This window comes from Trachypithecus francoisi, unplaced genomic scaffold, assembly GCF_009764315.1.
Source record: "Trachypithecus francoisi isolate TF-2019V2 unplaced genomic scaffold, Tfra_2.0 Contig01579, whole genome shotgun sequence".
Lineage (NCBI taxonomy): Eukaryota > Metazoa > Chordata > Mammalia > Primates > Cercopithecidae > Trachypithecus > Trachypithecus francoisi.
The window spans coordinates 8136230-8161178 of NW_022681442.1; positions in this window are offsets into that span (position 1 = coordinate 8136230).

Sequence of the window (24949 nt, forward strand, 5' to 3'; positions counted from 1 at the left end):
TGCCTGCGCTCAGAAGTGTGACTCCGGGGACCCATTCTTCCCACAGGAAGCCAGCTCTTGCTTCCACCATAGTCCGGATCTAACAATGACTTAGCAAGTGGCTGAGACCACAGGGAACACGGACCCTGTCCACAGCCTCCACTTCTGTCAATTCCATATGTCCAGCCCAAAGGTTCCTTGAAGCCCCAGAGGCTAAAGGGGCCTTGAGTCTCAAGCCCAGCCGTCTTCCTGAATGGCCCGGGGGATTGTTTCTGCTGCTATTGTTTCTGCTCATGGATGCAGGTCTCCCACAGAAGTCTCCACTAGCCGTCCCCATACCCAGAAAGAAAAAGAAAGGCCCAGAGCTTACCCAACACCCCAAAGTGTTGCCAGTCCCTAACTCAGCCTCCTCAAGACCCCCAGGGAAGCAAACCGAGCCCCACAGCCTCCTGTTTCTCCACCCCAGCCCCCTGTGCCGTGCCATGCATCCCAAGGCACAGAGCTCCTCGGCCGTCCGTTTCCAATAGAACAGGCCCAGCGTGCCTGCAGCCGCACATCCCCACATGTTATTCTTGCCTTTATCTTGTTAGCATAATGCTCAGCTTCATTAGCCAGCCAGATGAATCATTTAGTAATTGGAGCTAATGAATTTAATTTTCTACTTTCTATTTTTTTATAATAAAACAAAGTCTTATTTTACCAACAGGTCAAGGAAGGCTCCAAGTTGCTGTTTTGAGTCAACATTAGGCCAAGAGTACAAAATGGCAGACAGGGAAGGAGTTGGCTCCCTTTTATTGATGTCACCGCCTTTTTTGGAGTTTCTCGGGTAAGGAACCCCATGGAAGCATCATCCCGAAGTTCTACGGAGAATGATACTAAGGGCCCGCGTGAAAAATTGATGTTGCCCTGGTGGCAGCATTCCTAATAGGACAGTATGAAGAGTAGGAGGCACTCACAGAAAATAAACAATGCACAGTTATCAAGGAAACACCCTGATATCAATTAGATGAAGGGCTGTAAGGAATCTATTCATCTTGGAGAGATTTCCCTCCAAGGATCCCAGTGCCCCTCAGTCAGGTGAAATGGATGGGTAACATACACCTCCCTTCTCACTCCCTGTTACAAAAGACGTGAAACCCAACAGTGAACCGGTACCTGAAATGTCAACGTGAGAAGCCAGGCTAATTAGAGTGGGGCCAACCCGCCTGACTGCATAGCTGACATGCACCCGCTGAAGCCTTCTTGTAACTTGACTACCCGAAGCCTCATCCCTGATTAACAGAGCCTGGCTGCAAACTAAAATGCAGTTAATTTATTGTAAGTTTTATTAGGCATATAAAAGGGAAGCAGGAATGACTAGCCTTTCGTTGCTCGAGATACATTTCATCCCTGACACGGAGCAGATTCCTCATAGATTAAGCTTGTTAATTTCCCTCCCCGCCAACATTCTTCTCCGCATTGCTGAAGCAAAAGCCACAGGCTCTTGTCTGAAATGGATGGGATGAAAAGGGCTGGGGGGCCCCCGGACAACAGTTACATTAACCACTTTGTCCTTTTAATTCATCTAATTACATGCAAGGAGAAAGCTGCCGCCTTAGCAGGCTCGCTCTGCGCCAGAGCGCGATGCCGCTGGGCCATTGCTTTGGGCTTTTTGTTGTCTTATTAGGGGTGCTTTTGTTCAGAGGGATGGTTAAAGCCATTTTCAGCAGCTAGCAAGATGAAGCCGCTTCAATAAGGACACAATGTGCTTGTTTAAATTACCTTTCAAAATGCTCAAAACCATTAAGGGGGAGGTGCTGCAAATAAAAGTTGGATTTTTTTAATAATGTTTTACCCTAATAACAGCTTTTATTTTATTATAATCCATTAGTTGACAATATTATTCTATAGATTATTAGGCAGCAATTTTGTTATTTTATCACACTTTCAGCACTCACTCACCAGGCCAGAATCCACAAATCTCAGTATAATATGCTTTCAATTTTGTTAAAATCTCTATTTAACTGGTTTGGCTGCGGAACATCTTGGCAAATGTGTTTTTAATTTCATTCTAATTAACTTGACAGTTGACAGAACTCGATGGTGGCATGATGGTGTCCCCTTTTCCAGGGTCCCTGCAAGCTCCATGCCTAGGGTCCACTTTTTTTTTTTTTCTCTCCCATCCTAACAAGGAAGATGTCAGAGCTAACATCCAGGAAAAGGGTCTTTCATCTCTGTCAAAAGTATACGCAATTTTTAAAAAACCAATTAAAAAATCTGGCTTTCGGCCGGGCGCGGTGGCTCAAGCCTGTAATCCCAGCACTTTGGGAGGCCGAGACGGGCGGATCACAAGGTCAGGAGATCGAGACCATCCTGGCTAACACGGTGAAACCCCGTCTCTACTAAAATATACAAAAAATTAGCCGGGCGAGATGGCGGGCGCCTGTAGTCCCAGCTACTCGGGAGGCTGAGGCGAGAGAATGGCGTAAACCCGGGAGGCGGAGCTTGCAGTGAGCTGAGATCCGGCCACGGCACTCCAGCCTGGGCGACAGAGCGAGACTCCGTCTCAAAAAAAAAAAAAAAAAAAAAAAAATCTGGCTTTCCTCTTTATCTGTAAAAAGAAGGTCATTGGTTCTGTGGGGTTCTCAAAAAATGGCTTGTCCTACAGACTTGGGTCCTGAAAGATGAAATGAAGACAAAGCAGGTGGGAGAGAGGGGTTTTTTTTGTTGCTCAAGAGGACACCAGCTCTTTCCCAAAGAGGCGCTGTGAAGGAGCCGCCATCCTCCCTCTGTGTCACCAGTACTTGGTTAGGGAAAGAGCCTTCAGCTCTCTGCTTTTGGGGATCAGCCTGAGAAGAGTAGCATTCGGAGAACTTACCCTTGTTCTTTAAACAGTTCCAAATTATCTCTATTGTCTGGGGAATTTCACTCTGGCAACCATTCTCCAGGTGCCCTCTCTGGCTTTGCTTCCAAAATCCTGCATCATCCCAGAATCCAGCCTTCTCTCTGACCCTGAGCCAGCAGAGATACAAGCAAGCCTGGATCGCACCGCAACAAAGAGAAGTAAGTCATGACTTCCTGATGTGGAGGTCAAACAAATCTCATCTTCCCGCTGGTTTTCCTTATATGGAGATGGGCCTCCAGGGGACTGCGTGGAAACCATTAGCTGACTTGAGACCAGGTCCTGGAGTGGCCATTCACAATCTGCAGTGAATTTGGGGCATTCATTCTTGCACCTTTTTTGCACTCTTGCCCCACCCCGCTCCCACTCTCTCTCTTTCCCTCCCTACCTTTCTCACATGTTGTGAATTTGCCCATCACTGGAAATTCCCTGATTCCACATTTGTACCACTCATTACGCTTCTGTTCAATTATTAAGAATGTCAGTCCTCCCAGGACCCTCAGAGATGAATCATTGTAACATCTTCTTCACATTAATGACAAAAATCTCACGGCTCAAGGGACTTGACTCACCAAGATACTGGCCAGCAAGGAGCAGCAGCCTAGGACTGGATCCAGGTCTCCCGACTCCCAGTCCATGCCCTTTCCTGAGATTTCCATTGGAGAAGTTCTAGGTTTTGTCAAAACATACACATGCACACACACACATGTGGTCTTTTTTCTAGTCTTCAAGTCTGAATTTTGAGTTTTCCTTTTTATTTTTTATTTACAACAAGAATGTTGCTACAAAATTATCTGGGCTATTAGAATAAAACAAAGCATTTGGTGTTCATGTTTTAAAAAGGTACCATGTTTTTAGCCCCAAGCAAACAAAATATAGATGCCTAGACCAATAATTTTCAACAGGAGGAACTTTGCTCCCCAGAGGACATTTGGCAATGTCTGGGGACATTTTTGGTTGTCAAGACTGCAGCTAGGGGCATGCTACTGGCATCTAGTTGGTAGAGGCCAGAGATGCTCCTAACCACCCTATAAAGTGTAAGACCCCCAAGCAACCACCACGAAGAACTATCTAGCCCCAAATGCCAGTAGAGCCCAATGGACAAGCCCTGCCCTCTCCTTACCTGGGAGTCAGATTCAGGTTCAGGGAGCTTATACCTCACTCAGGGAGAAGAGAGGATGGTGAACCTGCAAGGAGAATGGGTGGAGCCAAGTCCGGATGACCCATGAGTGGTGACAAAAACTGGATTGAACCCACATCACACTGACAGTGCTCATTCTTGTTTGTCCTGCCTGGAGAGCAATTATACTTTTAATAACTGGGTCTGTTTCCCTTTCTATTCAATGGCAGTATCATGGGGTAATGAAGAGAAGGCCCATGTGAAGTGCCTGGCACACAGTAGGCCATCGACACATTGGAGAGGGAGGAGGAATACAGTGCTGCTGTCTCGTGCTTTGGCCGGGATGGGGAGGGCGTGTGTCTCCTGCTCTGGCATCTTTTTTATAAGATAGCAATATGTCTGCTCGAAGAGGTATGCACACTAATGAACATTTACTTGGTAGGGAGAAGTGGAAAGGGGGCATGGAACTAGAGGAATGAGAAAAGGATGATGTCCTTTGTGGGACATGACCCATCTCCTCTTCCCATACTCCCCGTAACCCAAAAAGGCACCTATAAAGGCTTTCATCAGAACCAGCTGATACACACAAGGTGCGACCTGCTCCCAGCTGGCTCTAGTCCATCCTGTAGCCCTGAGCAATGACTCTACTCAAACAGGTTAGAGCCATTTGGGAAACACAAGCCTGAGCTTCCTTACCAAGTCCCACGTGGTGACAGCTGTTGCTAAGTATAGGAAGCCAGCAATATCTGAAACCATGCTTTCTGGCCAGAATATTTATTTGCACCATTAAATATTTGCTGTGCTCATTCCCAGCACCCCTCCCCACTCAATGCACTTGCATAACATCCACATCCTCAAGCAGGGGTGGGAGTAGCAGTGCAAGAGTAATCTCAGAGGGATGGTCCGTTGACGAAAAACTTCTTTTTCACGTTAATTGCCAAAGAGAAGTAAAATGTTCTTCCAATACTTCGTCTCCAAAACTGTTCTCTGGCTTGTGAACATCTGTCAAGAATATATATTTCCAGGGCTCCAAATTGCCCAGATTTTAACATCCAGCTTAGTTAAGCCACTAGAGTTTAACACGCTGCTTCTTATAGAATCAGCACTAGGATAAAAAGGAGTTTGATTTCTTCCCCAGATGCATTTCATTTCTTTTGGACGGTCAGACAGCATGGGTGTGTTTCTCGCTTCTCCGTGGCCTCACATGAGGAAGGAGGGGCCTTACTCACCGACACCATGGGTAAGTAATCCATTCAAGACCCCTCTCCGTCGGGCCTCCATTTTACCAGCCCAAAATTAAGTTTTACCAGGACATTGTAGCGGGGCATGTGTTTGGCCATTGAGCACCATGTGTGGCCATTAGAAAGAAAAGGAAAATCAATAGGGTTTCATTAAAACAGCAGGCAATCAGGGCCCAGCCCTGGTTTAATTACAGTTTCAGTAGCATTTGCTTTAATTGGAAAGAATAAAAGAAGTGAAGTGGAGTGAATGAAGAAATTAGCATATCTATCACTGTTGTCACATTGTACTGTGGCCTTAAAACACTGTTCACTCTTTCCTATCTCTGAAGCTGTGCTGAACCTTGGAAAAAAAATATGGCAGGGCAGTCAGCAAATCCTCAGGCTCCACCTTTGTGAAATTCTAATTAAAGCCTTTTATAATCTTTGGAAGTCATTTTTTAAAATCTGCTAGATATGCTAGATACACTTTGCAACATGTCTGTTAATTACGCCTGCTTGGCACGATGTGAGGAGAACTGCAATCGCCTCGTGCTGTCTGAACATTGAGGCTGTTCTGAGAGCCAGCTTTGGCAGCGCACAAAAGCCCCTAGGATCCTGCTCAGCTGGGGGGCCCCAAGGGCAGTTTCCACTAGCCGGAATTCTTTCCACTTTACCAGGCTTCCGAACAATCACAGACTCAGAAAATATCAGAGGGTCTTTAGGCACCAACCAGACCAAATCCCACCCTCATTTTACAGATGGGAAAACTGAGGCCCAAGGTCCCCAGACTAAGAAAGGGTAGAGCAAGGACTTTTTCCTTGGCCAATTCCAGTCTACTGTCTACTATCCATAATATTTTATCTGATGACATCTCAGGAAAACCCTTTCTGTTAAAAGAAAATATTGAGGTGGCCGGACACGGTGGCTCACACCTATAATCCCAGCACTTTGGGAGGCCGAGGCAGGCAGATCACTTGAGGTCAGGAGTTACAGTCTAGCCTGACCAACACGGTAAAGCCCCATCTCTACTAAAAATACGGAAAAAAAAAAAAGATAGTCTGGCATGGTGATGCATGCCTATAATCCCAGCTACTGAGGAGGCTGAGGTGGGAGCATCACTTGAACCCGGGAGGTGGAGGTTGCAGTGAGCCAAGATCGCACCACTGCACTCCAGCCTGGGTGACAGAGTGCGACTCCATTTCAAAAAATGTATATATGTTGACATAAGGGATTGAATTTTTACTCACTAAAACTCAAACATTTCTTTTCTTACCAGATAACATTTCATAATGAATACACTCCTCCTTTTGGAATGGTTAACGGGTTAAAATCCATCCATGATTAGGAATTTGCTTAGGATTTAAACTTCAGTTTTGTTCCAAGGGGCTTCTTCCACCAGGCTAGGAGGCCCTCCCAAGATGAAAGACCAACCCCAGTGTAGAAAAATGCAGGAGGTCTGAGTATCCCACTCTGCAGCTGGTTCTCTGCCTAGCGAATGCCTGGCCAGAGGGAGGCCCAGGCAGGCAGCCTGGCCAGTGTGGCCCCAGGCCCAGGCAGGTCTTCCTGAAAATTTACCCAGACCAGGTGCTTCCTCTCAGACTGCTAAGCACAGCCCTGCTCCTCTAGGAAAAGCCCCCAGAACAGCAGCTCATTGTGCGAGTAAGGAGCAGGCGCAGCGTGGCCAGGGTACTGGGTGGCCTCCGAGGTCAGGGGGATGTGGCCAGGGGACAACAGGGAGACCGCCATGCAGAAAATTAGAGAGGAAACGATTCATTGTCTCCTCGCAAAGTGGCCATCGGGAAGTGCGTGATTGGCTTCTCACTGGAGCGTGGCGGGCCCTGTCCTGGGTCAGTCCTCAGAACCTCCTTGCCCTGCAGCAGGAGACAGCGGGAGGCGGAACACAGCGGGGATCCGACAGTGGGCGAGTTCTGCGTGCAGGATGTGCCTTCACTCCTCCGCAAACCAATGTTTCCCGGGGAGGGGCCGAAGGTGTGTTTTACCCAAGTGAAACCACTCAGATAAATGGGTGGTCAGGGACTGACTGGAAGGGAGGCCTTCCAGGCACCTGGGCCGGGTTTGGGCCTGGTTCCTGAAGTGTGTGGGAAGTGCCCTCTGCCTCCTCTGCTCTCAGCATCAGAAACATGCGGGGATGATTTTGAGCACTTGTTCCTGGCCATGCGGTAGGCATATTGCTGCCTCCAAAATCCATTGTGGGAGGAGCCCAAGGGTAGCATGCCACTCCCACAAAATGATCAGAAGGCTGTTCCCCAGGCCTAGTGGAGCCACCACTGGCTTGGAAGCTGGCAACGTGGTGAGGACCATGGGGACCCAGCTCATGCAGGCTGAAGAGAAATACCAGAAATACCCAGCCTCCCGAGAGGACCCCACAGCCTCCTGGAGATAAGAAGCCCACTTGAGAGGTGTGCAGCTGGAGGAGACAGAGAGCACCGCGTTCCCAGTGACTGCAAGCCCTGAGGCACACCACACCCCCTGTCCCCTTTTGTCTTCTGGACTCTTCAAGATGGGAAGAAGGCCTAGTCTCAGCTTTGCAGGACCTTGCGCAAACCACCTCTGCCCTGGGCCTCAGTTTCTTTGTCTGAATAATGTGTCCTCACCACTCCCACCCCCAGCCATCCTCTGTCACCGTGACCTGAGGCATGTATTAGCCCTGTGATCTCGGTAGCCAGGGTCAGACCCAGGAGGTCCTCAAAGAAGGAAGGAAACAAAATTCACTCCAAAGGCATAGAAGACCAGCACAGAATCCCAGGGTAGGGAGCACGCATAAACGGGAGCCATCCTAAAAAATGCAAGCACCCCAACCCCACGAGGGGCCTTCCAGAGCCAAGAGTCATCCCAAAAGTGTGGCTGCAGTGAATGGAGCTCATCCCTGTGGAGCCCCGATCTGGGCAGGGCATTGCTCTAACTCCCTACTGTGCATGAACCATTGACTCTACACAGTCTTTCCGAGCTGTAGTAGGCAGCAGGCACCGCGATGATTCGCTCTCTGCAGATGACACTACTAAAGCATGAGGGGAAGAACTAGCCAAGCTCCCACAGCAGATGAGCAGCCCGGCGGAATGCTCTGTATCTCTGTCTCTCTCCTATAGCGTCTGCACCGCCTTTCTCCTCCCAGCCAGCATGGGGCTTCAGCATCCAGGCCTAGGAATCAGCCAGCACCCTGGTAGGAAAAACTGAAAGTGGAGGAACTGAAGGGTGGGAGCTTGAGGCACAGGAACACAACGCTTTTTGTCCTTTTGCCCAAGGTTCAACTCTGTAGTTTTTCCTAGGAGAGCACAGACCCCGACGCTCTCTGGAAAGGCATAGAGTTCAGTGGCTCAGCCCACAGGCTTTGCATTCAGTCAATAGCTTGAGTTCACATCCCTGTCCTACTGCCTCCAAGTCACAGGATCACAGGCAAGTGGGTCCACTGTGCTGACTCACGGGTTCCTCCTCCACAAGGTGGGTTAACAATGGTGTCCACTTTCTGGAGTGTCTGCTAAATTTAATGACAGAGTCCACATGTGGCACTCATATGCAGCCATTGAGACCCAGGCTACTGCCATCTCAGCCTTGGGTCCCCTGGGGTAGCACCCATAGTGCCTGGGAGGGGAAAGAGTTCCCAGTGGGACAAAAGAAAGTTTGAGTTCCCCACTGGGGGCCAGCGTCAGTGTCCTGGCCCCGCCACTGCATGACATGGGCAAGCCCCTTCCTCCAAAGGGCATTTGGATGCTGCCTTCGCATTTTCAAAAGGCCAGGTGGAGCTTATCAATGACAGGAGCAGGGGATTGGAGAATCACTGGACACAGGCTCAAGGAAGAGCCCTTGCACATTCAGCTGCTTCTTATCCTGTTCATATTGCGCTTCTAAAGTCCTGATGAACCCACTGCCTGGGGCTGTACTGTGGCCTTGCTGGCGAGAGGTGGAGGGTCTTGGAGAGGACCCATCTCAGAGCAACTAAAATGCAGCTGCCATCATTAACTAGGACAAACACAGCCCTGTGCATGGCATGGTCTGGGCGCACATTCACGGGGCCAGTAATTAGAGGGGAAATATCCTACAGGCAGCTTAGCTGCGGAAAACCATTTTCATTGAAAATATACATTTGTAATTGTAAATGGAAAGATTACCTGTAATAGCGGTAACAGACCCATTTCCTAATAAGATGAACACTATAGCTGATGACTGAAGCATCTGTATGTAGCTACGTACACCATTTCTGTACTGCCGGCTGCCAATTTGTTTCAGCGGCGAAAAGCGTGATTTAGTGTTTGTAGCATTACCATCTGTTGTCGTTATTACAGAAATTATATATAAACCAGTTAGTAAACACTTTGCCGCATTGTCTGTTGTTTTGATAATCACCCATAATAACATCTAGCATCAATATGGTCTTTAAACCCGATTTGGGAGTTAATGGAATAAGAGGAGGCAGTCTGTATATGCACCGGGGTAATGTCATTAGGAATGTTTGTGAAGAACAAATTAAATCAGTTGTAAATTGTGCTCTCAAGTCAGCCAGAAAACCAGTCTTGTTCAGGAGAAGGGATTTATATTTTAACCTCGTGCAGAAAATGCACTTACGCAGATTAAAATAAAATAGGGACTTTGCCGATGGATGGAAGTGGTAATTGCTAGGGCCTTAATGGCTTCCTGTTGGCTGTGTCATGCAGTGGGCACAGCTATTTTAAAAGTTAACCGGCACTCGGGGTCATACTTTCACTGATTCAGTCATTAAACCAGGCTAGACATGTCACTAAATGGCTGATTATTCAAATGACGGGCCTGATCCACGGTTCCCTGGTGTCGTCTTTTGAACATGAGGATTTTCAGGGATGGTTCTCATAAAATCAAGATGAGTTGGACTCAAGTACGAGTCAATGGTAGCGCTGGGCTGGGGCCTGGCCCATCTGAGACAGCAGAGGGAGGCCCTGCCTGCTTTCTCAGACAGGCAGGGACAGGCATGCAGCCCTGGTGGCTAAGCCTTGGTGCTTGGATGTTTCCAGAGGTCAGGGAAAGGCCGATTTGTGGATGTGTTCAAAGGGAAGCCATGTTTAGACAAAGAAGTGCCATGATGGGAGGAAGCAGACAGAGAAGGTGGGCGGAAATTCATAATTCCGTCCTAAGACTCTCATCACCATCACCACGTGTCCAATTCCATAGCCAAGAGATAGTGGAGCGGCAACTGGACCCCAGGTCTGCCTCCACAGCCTCTGCTCCTTTCTGGGGCTCCTCCTCTCACTTAGAGCCTTCCTCTTTTATCTCCTCATGATATCTCTTGCAGACAGATTGCATTAGTACCCACATTTTCAGGTAAGCAGACTGAGGCTTATGTGAGTGAGGTCATATGGCCAACCAGAGGCCCAGGCTGGATAAGATCGCAGGTCTCTGTGGTACTGGAAATCTTCCCACAGCACTGTTGCACAGGTGGGACCAAAAAAAAATGAACATTTACCTAGGCACTCAGAAGTCAAGAGCATCACTGTATGGAGTGGCAAATGGCAAGGGGGCGGGGGTGGCAGGAAGGATGTTAAGACCAGCTCTAGAGTCAGCCTGGTGACCAGGGAGCTGATCTAACTGGCAGCCATGGAAGCTGGCTTTGGGGCAAGATGGGGAAGAGATGGGAGGAAGTCTTTTAACAAGTGGCTACTCCCAGCACAGAGACAAATGGGGACTGGAAATGGTCCCCAAGGCCACAGGAAGGGCTTGGTTATCCAAAGGACCCAACTGATGCCAAGCCTCCAGCCACATTTAGCTGGGACAAAGCACAGAGCAATGTCTCCAAAGAGCGACATTGATGACTCACTGCTTTTAAGATGATTTCCGAGAGTACACATAACGATCTCCTTTTTACTTTGTTTTGATATTAGTAAAAATATAAACAGCACCTCAAATTCATAGTACAAAATAAATTTGATTTTAAAGGAAATCTTTTTAAAAGGAATCTAAGTATTTAGGTTGGTGCAAAAGAAATTGCGGTTTTTGCCATTTAAAAATAATACAAATAGTGAGTTCATTTTAAAATATTTAGTAGGCAATAGAACAGATGCTATATAGACATGGCAACAATCATAAAAAGAATGACTGAAGTTTGGGTTTTGGAGTCAAGATTACGTTGGTTCAAACCAACTAGTGTTTTGGGGTCAGTCTTCATCTCTCTGAGGTTATTTTCTTGTGTACAATATGAGGCTAAAGCAGCCTCCACACAGGGCTAGTGAGGACAGTAAATGGGCCACCAGATACCTGCAGCACTGGAAGTTCTCACCAAGGGGGGCCAGTCCCCAAAACGAAAGGACAGGGAGTTCTTCCTCCCAGGGAGTCATGAGATAGCAGCTCATCTTGAGAGCCTACGTTCAGGGCATATTCCATCAACAATTGCAGAACTGGAGCATACCAGGACGCAAAAACCCTCCAGGTCCCACGATCCTGATGTCAATTAATGAGATACTCATCCTAGGGGAAATCAGGTCCCCTTGGGCCAGATGTGGCCCCTGCATATTCTAATTCAAGCCTGGGTTTTTGGAGGGTTTTTGTCTTTTGCTTCTTCTAATAATTGAGGGATCGAAGTCTGGAAAGGTCAAGTTACTTGTCCAAGGTCTCATTGCAAGTTAACGCCAGAAACAAGGAGAGATATCCCCTCAGTGAGCCCTGACATTGTTACTTTCTCACGTGCCCGGCACTGTGCCGCATGCTTGTCATAAGTTATCACAGCCAGATTGGGAGGCTAGTACCGCTGTCATCATCACCATGTTAGATACGGGGAGGCTGAGGCTCAGAAAAGACCAATCACTGATCTATAGTCACATGGATAGAAAGTTGCAAGAGTCAGCACAGAAACCCACCAAATCTGACTCCAGACAAAAAGTTCTATTCTTAACCAATCAACTGCACCAGGGGTTGCCAAACTAATAACCCCGGGGGCCCAAATCCAGCCTGCTGCCTGCTTTGTAATGGCTGGCGAGGCTAAGAATCATTTTTACATCTGTGAATGGTCACAAAAAAATAAAAAGAAGAATATTCTTTGACATGTAAAAATTCCATTTCTGTCCATAAATAAAGTTTTATTAGAATACAACTGTGTCCACTCACTGACATTTTCTTGACAGCTGCTTTTGTGCTGCGGCAGCAGAGGTGAGCATGCCTTTAGAGACTGCAGGGCCCACAAAGCTTCAACCATTTCCTTGCTGGCTTTGTACAGGGGAAGTTTGCTGACCCCTGCACTAGACTGCCTTGCCAAGGAAGGAACCTTTAGCCTTTCCAAGGAAGGGCCTTTGTCTGGGGAGCACCATCCCAGGAGAAGAAAAGGAGGGGAGACAGAGAAAGGGGAAAAAGAAGAGAAAAAGAAAAGAACCATGCGTGTTAACTAGAAGGCCAGTTGTTGACATGCAGTCCCTATTACTGAGATTACAAAGGAGAAAGGAGAAGGAGGTCTGCATTTTGGAAATAAATGTTTCCCCCATCAGCTGGGACCCGGGTGAGAATCACCAGGGTAGAAACGCATACCCAAGTGACAGCCAGGAAGTGAAACCTTGAAATTGGGGCACAATACAAATACTTTAGGTGCTTGAGTAGTTTTCATAAATTCATGTAATTATTTTAACTAAAAATCTTTAAAATATTAATGGGGGGGTGGGTTTCAAAGCAGAGTTAATTATAGCAGCTCCACTCACCACATGTACTTAAGACTCCGTCAGCTTTTCCATTAGGAATCGCTGCTTTTCAGGGGGGTTATAATTCAACCAAATAAATTGGCCACAGGCTGAGGCTTGACGTGCAAGTTTGCAGGGTGAGAATTAATTGTTTAATTGATTTGAATATTCAAGGCCTATACATGGAAGGAAAAAAAAAATCATCACATGTTGTCATTTCAGGGAGGGTTGGCCTGAAGATACCTGCCTCTCTGTAGCTTGCTGGTCATCATTCTGCCCTATTAAAACCCTACATCCATCATCACAGTTCAAAAATATATGCCTATATGTGGCTTTGCACCAAAAGGTTCTAAGTACCTTACTTAGCTCTTAAATTCATGCCTAAGTTTCCCCTCAAATGAGCTTCATTAATCTGGAAAGGAGAGGGTTTTGCCGGCTCATATGAATGTGTTTTAAAATAAGCCTTTTCATTTTTGGTAGCTTCAATATACAACCAGCGGCAATCGCAGGCTTACCTTCCTTGGCTGAAATTCAATCATTAAACCAACTTCACTATTAGGGGGAATATCTGGCTGGAAAATGCATTTTATCCCTGAAGAATATGCTATATTAGTGAGAAAATGACTCTAAATGGGAACGAAGCTGACAACTGCTGCTTGCAGACTAATGGCCTAGTGTATATATTGTACCCAAAAAGCATGTCATCACCTGCCTGTTGAGCAGATCACTGGCGTTAGGTTCTGGTTGGCACAAATGGGACATTACAGATGTCGAAAAGGTTTTAGGAATTTTGGTGGGTTTCGCCCCGCCCCTCCCCCTTTTACTTAAAGCCAGCAGATGTAGTATCATCATAACCCAAAATTCCAGGTGAGACCAATGCAGCGACTGCCAACGTGGCCACCAGCAGGTAGAAATGCATCCTATTCTTGCTTCTACATAGGATTCTTCAGTAGCCATTTTATGCAAAATCACATCCTGTGAATGGCAGAATATTTTCTCACCTACTGCAGAGTTGTTCAACTCAACCTCTTTAGGGACTTGGAGGATGCCCTGGAGCCCCACAGACAACACAAGACATCAGGGCAACGACTTCTTTTTCAAGACAGAAAAATTGTACCATTGCTTTGCACAGTAAAAGCAGTGGCTGGGAGGAGGGAAGGAAGAATAGGGCCCTAAGAAAGTCCTCGAGATCAAAATGTGAATGTTGTAATGAGAAAAAAATTGCATTTGTTTCATTCCCAGTTCTTGGTGCTATCTTCTTCAAGAGAACAGATTCAAATTTGGGACCATTTTCTGTTCTTATTAAGAGGAAAGTGGTATCAATTTTAATAAAGTCCGAGAACACTCGTTAATAGAAGGCATTTTTCATCTACCGACAAACATAGTGGAGGCATGTCGGTGACTCAGAACATTCAAACAAAGGGCCCTCCAGCTCTGTGTCAGCTGACGGAGGATCTGGGAAGGGCGCTGCCTGAACAATAGCTATCATTAGAACTTTATTCTTCTTCTCATGTGCTTCTTCAGATCTCCTAATCCAGATATTATATCCCATCAATTTTTTATTAGAGCATAATTCATTTACTGAGATTGCGTCTTTTGAAAGCATTTGGCGATAGGATCTTTCTTATTGAAGATGCATGGCTGAGAACATAGAAATGTGGATTGGTAATGCCCATGAACCATAGGATAGTTCTGTATAGCCTGAAACACCTCCACATTGAACTAAAAAGGCAGATAAGTGGACTGGGGCCAAAGTTAGGAAGCAGAGAATCACTTCCCTCACAGTGCAGAGAGGAGGGGATGCCAGCTGCTACCCAAGGTGCTGGTGTGGATCCTCAAAAACGAACAGCCAGCACCACCAAGAAAGTCACATTTCTGCTCTCCCCACCCACATGCAGCTCAGGGTGCCAGAAACAAGCATTTTTTCTGTGTCTGTCTGCCCTGAAAATATAGATTTATATGAGACTCTTCAAGTTCAAAGCTACATGTCATTTTCAGTCATGTGAAAGATGTTTGAAAAGCTGAACTTTCATATTTGTCTTAAGAAACCCTTAAACAAGAGCCATATTTATGGTTATATAGTATTTAAGCAAACGACAAGTTCATGATGATTACTCAAGTCACATTTGTTAAGCAGCAACTATGAGCAATGCAGCGTTCTAGGCATTGCAAAGGTTCAAAGAGCATCTATCAGGGAAAGGGTCTACCTAAGACTGTCAATACTACAAAGCAGTATGTCATAGGATGTTCAAGCTGGAAAGAATCTTGGAGGTAATGTAGTCCAATGTACCCATTTTATGAATGAGGGGTCAGACCCAAAGAAGTGAAGTAACTTGCATGGTTTGTGGCAGAACCAGAGTAACGACTGTTTCATTGATCATATAATATACTATATTTATTATACTATATAAGTGCCAATATAATCATTACTGTGTGCTATACATTACACTTCAATTTCCATATAGAACTTTTTTTTTTTCCTTTTTTTTTGAAATGGAGTCTCACTCTGTTGCCCAGGCTGGAGTGCAGTGGTGTGATCTCAGCTCACTGCAAGCTCCGCCTCCCAGGTTCACACCATTCTCCTGCCTCAGCCTCCCGAGTAGCTGGGACTACAGGACCCGCCACCATGCCTGGCTAGTTTTGTTTTTTTGTTTTTTTGTTTTTTGTTTTTTTTTTTTTTTTTTTTTTTTTGCATTTTCAGTAGAGACGGGGTTTCACCACATTAGCCAGGATGGTCTCGATCTGTTGACCTCATGATCTGCCTGCCTCAGCCTCCCAAAGTGCTGGGATTACAGGCATGAGCCACTGCGCCTGGCCGTAGAACTTTTAAAATAACCCTACAAGGTAGAGAGTATTATTCTCCCAATTTACAGGTAAGGAAACTGAGACTTGAAGGGGTTAAGTCATTAGCTCAAAGTCACACAATGAGTGACAGAGCCCCCAAAATCCTAACCAAGCTCCATCTGTTTCCAGAGCTAGATCTCTCACCCATGAGGCTATGCAAAACCCAAGTCCTTCACGGTGCAGGGAGGAGGGGATGTCAGCCCCTCTCAACTTCTTGGGAAAAGCCAATTCCCATTTAGAGACTCACTGACTCCACCCTGTCTTCTATGAAACCCCTACTGACCCCCTATAGAGGCGATCGTCCCATCCGTGGGCACCCTTGTCCTTGGTGTGTACTCTGTGCAGTGCCCCATCTCAGTGTGCTTGATTTGTGTATCTCTGCTTGTGCCCACACCAGGTCCTACCTCTTGTGCCCTCAGCTTGCAGCACAGGGCTTGGCACACAGCACATAGTGACTCCACTGAATCTGCCAAACCCTAGCCCCATTAATACCTCACCCATGGCAGACTGAGCACACACCGAGGAGGAATCCATAGGGGTGACCAAAGCTGTCCTTGTCTTTGAACCCCAGCCAGACCTTCTACCCACACAGCATCCCAGGCAGGTGGGGAGTTGAACCAGGCCCTTCTGTTGTCTTCTACTCATGGCCCAGCTTTTCAGGAAACATATTCTGTCTTACCACCACCATCCCACACCCAGTCATTGACATACATAAACAAATAGTCACTAAAAACTAAACCCCCTCCTCCACTCCTCCCTCCAGATTCCCCCGCCTCCTTCTTTCCAGTCTCCCATACATATGGTGTCAGTCCTCAGTCGTTTCCATGCTTTTTCATTCTGGATGGGAAGGAAGGTGACTGAGAAGGGGATCGGGCTCTTTGGAGGCTACAGTTGGCATGTCTGCCAGGCAGCAGAATTTCAGCACTGCTGGGATGGCCTCCCTCAGCATGTCCTTGAGCTCTGTGATGCCTCTCACTCTGCCTCGAGTGACATTACCCAGTGTCCTTGTGTTGTCCTGACTCTGGGGACTCTCCAGGAAGTAAGTGTATGTGTGTTGAGGGAGAGAGGATACCGCCTTTAGGAAAAAACATCCAGGCCGGGCACAGTGGCTCACGCCTGTAATCCCAGCACTTTGGGAGGCTGAGGCAGGCAGATCACGAGGTCAAGAGATCAAGACCATCCTGGCCAACATAGTGAAACCCTGCCTCTACCAAAATACAAAAATTAGCCGGGGGGTGGCGGCACGTGCCTGTAGTCCCAACTACTCAGAAGGCTGAGGCAGGAGAATCGTTTGAACCCAGGAGTCAGAGGTTGCAGTGAGCCGAGATTGCACCACTGCACACCAGCATGACCACAGAGCAAGACTCTGTCTTGAAAAAACAAAACACCATCCTTCCCCTTAACGAAACCCAACTACTAATAAAAGCTACTTCACGGCACAACTATTAAAAAGACAAGACTTTAGAACAATGATTTGTTCTTGGGTTTCAAGAAAACTAAGTGCTGTTATTTTCACTTAGTGATAAACCAACTCCTGAAAATTCTAGCCAATTTGTAGTAAATATTGAAATGCCTACTTTCATCAGTGATGGGGAAATTGAATGCTCCTGAGAGTATAAAATTCTAATATCAGTGTCTCACCAATTTGTTCAAGTATTGAAATACAATATATTTATACTGAAAGTTGTACCTTTGGTAAAAGATGCGACTGGCTCTCTTTTATTCCCATAATTCAGAACACACTTCAAAATGTATCATCCCTGCTATTCATCATCCTTATCATTAACACCACAAAATTCTGGATGTGGAAATATTTTAAGTTCTTGTTTACTGAATACCTGTATGTGCCAGCCTTGGTTTTATCTATTTAATGAACACTGTTTGACTTAATCAACCGAAGTTCTGAAAGGAAAGGCACACTGGCCCATTTTACAGATGCAGAGACTGGGTTCAAGTGGAAAGACCTGCCCAGGTTTGCACAGCTTAATGGTTTCTAGTACAGCTTGTCAAGGTTCTAATCCAGGTCTGTCTATACACCATCCAGTTCCACTTTGTCTCTTTAGAATAAGCTGGGTTTGGGGATGAACCTGTTCCAATCCTGACCTATCCTAAAATACAGATTTTTTTCTGTTGTGGAGATTTCACTGTTTTGATAAACCTTTATCAGCCTGTGTATTTGTCTCTCTTACTCACTTACCTCTTGTTCTCACTTCTACTCTTCGTCTTTCTTAGGTACCAAAGAATTATGGCTTGAACTTCCTGGCACCTGAGACTCTAGGTGAGTAGGCCATTTTCAGGTCATGGCCGCCTGCTGGTGACATGAAATGTGATGAAGCCAAAGGCAGCTCCCTGCACTCATGGTATCTTCCAAACCCTCACCTTCCTAACAGTAACAACTGAGACAAACCCCAAGCTCCTGACATGAAACGCCCACCAAGGACCCGTAGTATTTGCATATATCAGAAAACAGAAACTGTACAGACAAGCAAAAGGACCAGCCACGGTCGTTGTTAAAAAATGCTAATTGAAAAACTAAAAATAAAACATTTGGCCTATCAAAAAAGTAGAAATCTCATGAATAATAGCTCCAAACACTGAAGAGGGTGTAATAAACTTTCATATTTTGCTTGTGGGAAAATAAACCGGCACACTTTTTTTCAGGAAACAATTTAGTCATATAGAATATATGACATATAATTGAAGAAACACTCACCTTTTGGACTGACAATTCTTTTGGGGGCTCTAACTAAACCAAATAATCCAAAATTATATGACACATACACATAAAAAAGTGGAATAAAATACTAAGCACATGAAAACTGTTACTATAAAATTATGTGATTCATTTTTTAAAAATTAAATGTACGTATTATAAACACACAAAAGAAGAAAGAATAAAAAGTGTTAAAAACCTTACAGTGACATTCTTTAAGTAATTGTATTATTCTTACTTCTTTTATTCTTATGTTCTTATTTGACCTTTCTACATTTTAATTTTATAATCAGAAAAGAACTAAGCCATTAATGCCATGTTTATAGAGCACTTGTGATACCATACAAATAGGTATGCTATTATATTAGTGAGGGAAAAAAAAGAAGGGTACTAGGAATGTGATTTCCATTTTTGTACTTAGAAAAAGGCATCAAAATTTTATAGTTAAATGGGTAACTATTTGTTTTTCTACTTTTCTTTTTCTTTTTTTTTTTTTTTTTTTTTTTGAGACAGGGCCTTGCTCTGTGGCCCAGGCTGGAGTACAGAGGTGCGATCTCGGCTCACTGCAACCTCCACCTCCTGGTTCAAGCAGTTCTCCTGCCTCAGCCTCTATTGTTTTCATTTTTCTAATACAGTGACGCTATTTTCATAGTTTCTTTAGAAACTTTATAATTTTGCAAAGTGGCTTTATTAACCATAAAGTAGCTGTACAAAGAAAACTAAAACTGCTAGCTAGATGGGCTACCCCAGGAGCAGGAGCACTGCGACCTGAGGCCTCCTCTCTGTGCTTAAAAACAGAAACAAACAAAATGGTGTTAAGAAATGTTAGAAAGGTGTTAAAGATATGCTGGCACAAACTGAGCCTTTTTCCTCAACTTGATTAGAAAATTCAAGAGAAGGATGAAAAGAGAGTATCTTCCTTACCATGTGCACCTCTTTCCAGGATTCTCTAAAATCAACTCTCATCTCCAGTCTGTAGGAGACCCTGGCAGGGTCATTAGGCTGGGAGCCATTTGCAGTATGTGTGCATCTGTCCAGCAAGCCCAGGCATCTGAAACTCAGTGTTCTCACCAGAGCTGAACAAACAGGTTGCCTTTTCTGTCTTCCATCAGCACACAGAATTTCCATCCCAAAGGGGAAATTGTTCTCCCACTAGGAGGGAAATGCAATGCTGTGGAATGCAGTGAAACTGTCAGCAAGTTTTCTTTTTGGGTTGTGTCTTTGTTAGGTTTTGGTATTAGATGATGCTTGGCTCGTAGAATGAGTTAGAGGGGAGTCCCTCCTCCTCATTTTTTTGGAATAGTTTCAGTAGGAATGGTAACAGCTCTTTTTATACATCTGGTAGAATTTGGCTGTGAATCTGTTGGGTCCTGGACCTTTTCTGGTTGGTAGACTTTTTATTATTGATTCAATTTCAGAACTCATTATTGGTGTATAAAATGGTTTGGCTGTGTCCCTACCCAAATCTCAACTTGAATTGTATCTCCTGGAATTCCCATGTGTTGACGGAGGGACCTGGGGGAGGTAATTGAATCATGGGGGCCAATCTTTCCCATGCTATTTGCATGATAGTGAATAAGTCTCATGAGATCTGATGGGATTATCAGGGGTTTCTGCTCTTGTTTCTTCCTTATTTTTCTCTTGCCACCACCATGTAAGAAGTGCCTTTCGCCTCCCGCCACGATTCTGAAGTCTCCCCAGTCATGTGGAACTGTAAGTCCAATTAAACCTCTTTCTGTTCCCAGTCTCAGGTATGTCTTTATCAGCAGCATGAAGAAAGACTAATACAGTAAATTGGTACCAATAGAGTGGGACGTTGCTGTAAAGATACCTGAAAATGTGGAAGCGACTTTGGAACTGGATAACAGGCAGAGATAGGAACAATTCGGAGGGCTCAGAAGAAGACAGGAAAATGTGGGAAAGTTTGGAACCTCCTACAGACTTGTTGAATGACTTTGACAAAAATGCTGATAGTGATATGAACAATAAGGTCCAGGCTGAGGTGGTTTCAGATGGAGATGAAGAGCTTGTTGGGAACTGGAGCAAAGGTGACTCTTGTTAGTTTTAACAAAGAGACAGGCAGCATTTGGCCCCTGCCATAAATTTGTGGAACTTTGAATTTGAGAGAGATGATTTAGAGTTATCTGGTGGAAGAAATTTCTAAGTAGCAAAGCATGTAAAAGGTGACATGGGTGCTGCTAAAAGCATTCTATTTTAAAAGGGAAACAGAGCATAAAAGTTCAGAAAATTTGTAGCCTGATGATGCAGTAGAAAAGAAAAAACAATTTTTTGAGAAGAAATTCAAGCTGGCTGCAGAAATTTGCATAAGTAGCATGGAGCTCCAATGTTAATCCCCCAGACCATGGGGAAAATGTCTCCAGGCCAGTCAGAAACCTTCACAGAGGCCCCTCCCATCACAGGCCTAGAGGCCCAGGAGGAAAAAGTGGTTTTGTGGGCCAGGCTCAGAGTGCCCCTGCTGTGTGCAGCCTAGGAACTTGGGGCCCTGTGTCCCAGCTACTTCAGCTGTGGCTGAAAGGGGCCAACATAGAGCTCAGGCTGTGGCTTTGGAGGATGGAAGCCCCAAGCCTTGGCAGCTTCCATGTGGTATTGAGCCTGTGAGTGCACAGAAGTCAAGAATTGAGGTTTGGGAACCTCCACTAGATTTCAGAAGATGTATGGAAATGCCTGGATGCCCAGCCAAAAGTTTGCTGCAGGGGTGGGGCCCTCACGGAGAACATCTGCTAGGGCAGTGCAGAAGGGAAAGGTGGGGTCGGAGGCCCCACACAGAGTTCCTACTGGGGCACTACCTAGTGGAGCTGGGAGAAGAGGGTCATTGCTGTCCTCCAGACCCCAGAGTGGTAGCCGCAGACACTCAATGCCAGCCCATGAAAGCAGCCAGCAGGGAGGCTGTACCCTGCAAAGTCACAGGGGTGGAGCTGCCCAAGATCATGGGAATCTACCTCTTGCATCAGCATCACCTGGATGTGAGACCTAGAGTCAAAGGAGATCATTTTAGAGCTTTAAAATTTGCCCTGCTGGATTTCAGACTTGCATGGGCCCTGTAACCCCTTTGTTTTGGCCAATTTCTCTCATATGGAATGGTTGTATTTACCCAATACCTGTACCTGCATTGTATCTAGGAAGCAAGTAGCTTGTTTCGATTTTACAGGCTCATAGGCAGAAGGGACTTGCCTTGTCTCAGATGAAACTTTGGACTGTAGACTTTGAGTTAATGCTGAAATGAGTTAAGACTCTGGGGGACTAATGGGAAGGCATGATTGGTTTTGAAATGTGAGGACATGAAGGGTGGAATGATATGGTATGGCTGTGTCCTCACCCTAATCTCAACTTAAATTGTATATCCCAGAACTCCCACATGTCATGGGAGGGACCGACCTGGGGGAGGTAATTGAATCTTGGGGGTCGGTCTTTCCCATGCTATTCTTGTGATAGTGAGTAAGTCTCACAAGATCTGATGGGTTTATCGGGGGTTCTGCTTTTGCTTCTTCCTCATTCTTCTCTTGCCACTGCCATGTCAGAAGTACCTTTCACCTCCCACCATGATTCTGAAGCCGCCCCAGCCATGTGGAACTGTAAGTCCAATTAAACCCCTTTTTGTTCCCAGTTTCATGTATGTCTTTATCAGCAGTGTGAAAACAAACTAATACAGTCTATTCAAGGATTCAGTTTCTTCCTAGTTCAATCTTGGCAGGTTGTATGTTTCCAGGAATTTACCCATTTCTTCTAGGTTTTCTAGCTTATGTGCATATAGGTATTCATAGTAGTCTCTGAGGGTCTTTTCTATTTCTGTAGGGTCAGTGGTAATGTCCTCCTTTGTCATTTCTGATTGTGTTTATTCAGGTCTTCTCTTTTTCTTCATTATTCTAGCCAACAGTCAATCTATCTTATTAATTTTTTAAAATAACAAACTCCTGAATTTGTTGATCTTTTGTATGATTTCTCGTGTTTCAGTGTCCTTCAGTGCACCTCTGATTTTGGTTATTTCTTCTGCTAGTTTTGAGATTGGTTTGCTCTTACTTCTCTAGTTTTTTCAGTTGTGATATTAATTTGAGACCTTTCTTTTTGATGTGGGAGTTGAGTGTTATAAACATCCCCACTAACACCGCCCTAGCTGTGTCCCAGAGATTCTGGTATGTTGTATCTTTGTCTTCATTAGTTTCAAAGAATTTCTTGATTTCTGCCTTAATTTCATGATTTACCCAAAAGTCATTCAGGAGCAGGTTGTTTAATTTCGATTACTCGGTATATACCCAAAGGAATATAGATTGTTCTATCATAAAGACACATGCATGTGTATGTTAATCACAGCACTATTCACAATAGCAAAGACATGGAATCAACCTAAGTGCCCATTAATGATAGACTGAATAAAGAAAATGTGGTACATATACACCACGGAGTACTACACAGCCATAAAAGAGAATGAGCTCACGTCCTCAGCAGCAACACGAATGGAACTGGAGGCCATTATTGTAAGGAAAGTAGCCCACGAACAGCAAACGAAATACCACATGTTCTCACTCAGTGGCAGCTAAGTATTGAGCACATACAGACACAAAGAAGGGAAAAACCCACACCAGAGCCTACCTGAGGTTGGAGGGTGGGAGAAGAGTGAGGATCAAAAAATGACCTATCAAATACGCTGCGAATTACCTGGCTGAGGAAACAATCTGCGCACCAAACCAGTGAGACACACAGTTGACCTGTTTAATAAACCTGCACTTGGACCCCGAACCTAAAATAATACTTTAAAAAATAATTTACTAATTAACTACTTCATTCACAAAAAAACTGTCAGCAAGACCAAGGTCTCCTGCACGGGTACTGCAGGCATTTCAGTAGATGGTTCAGATCATTTTGGATGGAGAGTCACAGAACAGGGAATAAAGGTGGAAGCCCAGCTAGGAAAAGGCAAACAAACATACTAGAAAACAAACACACACACAAAATTAGGCAAAACCTTTACAAAAGGAAAAGGAACACCCCGAGATTCCCGAGATTTCCTTTTTTTTCTTTTTCTTTTTTGAGACAGTCTCGCTTCGTCAACCAGGCTGGAGTGCAGTGACATGATCTCAGCTCACTGCAACCTCCGCCTCCCAGGTTCAAGCAATTCTCTTGCCCGTCTCCCAAGTAGCTGGGATTATAGGCACCTGCCACCACATGCAGCTAATTTTTTTTTTTTTTTTTTTTTAAGTAGAGACAGCGTTTTGCCATGTTGGCCAGCCTGGTCTTGAACTCTTGACCACAGGTGATCCACCCGCCTTGGTCTCCCAAAGTGCTGAGATTACAGGTGTGAGCCATTGTGCCCAGCTGAGATTCCCCATTTCTAGTTTCAGCAGTAGACTGCCAGATGACCTTCAAATCCTTGCTTTATCTATCATGCCTCAAGTCTTTGATCCGGTGTCTTACATGGCCCCAAATTCATCCTCCTCCCTCCTTGGGCCCCTGCAGCCCAGCACGCTGCATCACTGAACTCCTAACCCCAAGGGAGCCTTGTGGATCAGGGTTTACCCTGAGGAGTTATACCCAGAATCATCATGATGTTATAGTTATTGTTATCTTGGGCCAGATCTTTTTCTTTTTTAAAACAAACAAAAAAACCTCTTGTGATTGTAGCAAATTGAAGTGCATTTCTGTCTAAATACTAAATAAAGGCAGAGTAGTTCTATCCTGAGCGTCAGGGAGTACACTTGCACACGCAACTTTAGCCTCTCTAAATTTCAAAATGTTTTTATCTATAAAAAGAGGGTACCATACTATCTCAAAGGACTGAGTTGAGGACTAATTTTAAATTATGTAAGGCCTTAGCACATGCATCAGCACTCAGGAAACTTTGCTGTCAGGGAGGAACAGGAGTTCTGGATATCTGAAAGAGGGTGTCCAGAACTTTGTAGCAGCCCACGAGCTCATTACACCCGGAGGACCTGGTGCAAAATGGGATGGCAAACCAAGGCAAACCAAGACTGTGTGCTCACCCTAACAGCAAAACCAGTTCCTGCAGGGCCAGAGAATGCTCCTGAAACTCTACACTTCGTGGTCTTTTTAGTCTCATGTAAAGGGATTCATTGACTGAATTAAATTAACCGTTCTCCACACTCTCCTAGCACAAGAGCCCAGAGGAAATGAGATACGGTAAACATAAGGGTTTTTTGCATCTTTATCAAGGTATAATTTACATATATATAATAAAATACAGCCCTAATAAGTGTACTATTGAAGAAACTTTTATAAATATACACAGTCATATAACCACCATCAAAATCAAAATATGGAACATTTTCATCACCTCAAAAATGTGCTCATGTCGCTTTGCGGTTAGTCCTCACAGCAACCCCTTACCCTAGGAAACAATTGATCTCTCCATCATATCGATTAGTTTTGCCTATTCTAGGATTTCCTTTAACTGGAATCACACTCTTTTGGGTCTGGCTTCTTTTGTTCAGCATCATCCATGTTGCACGTATCATGCCTTTTTGTTGCTTAACAGTATTCCTGTGTGTGGCTACAGCACAATTTGTTTATCTA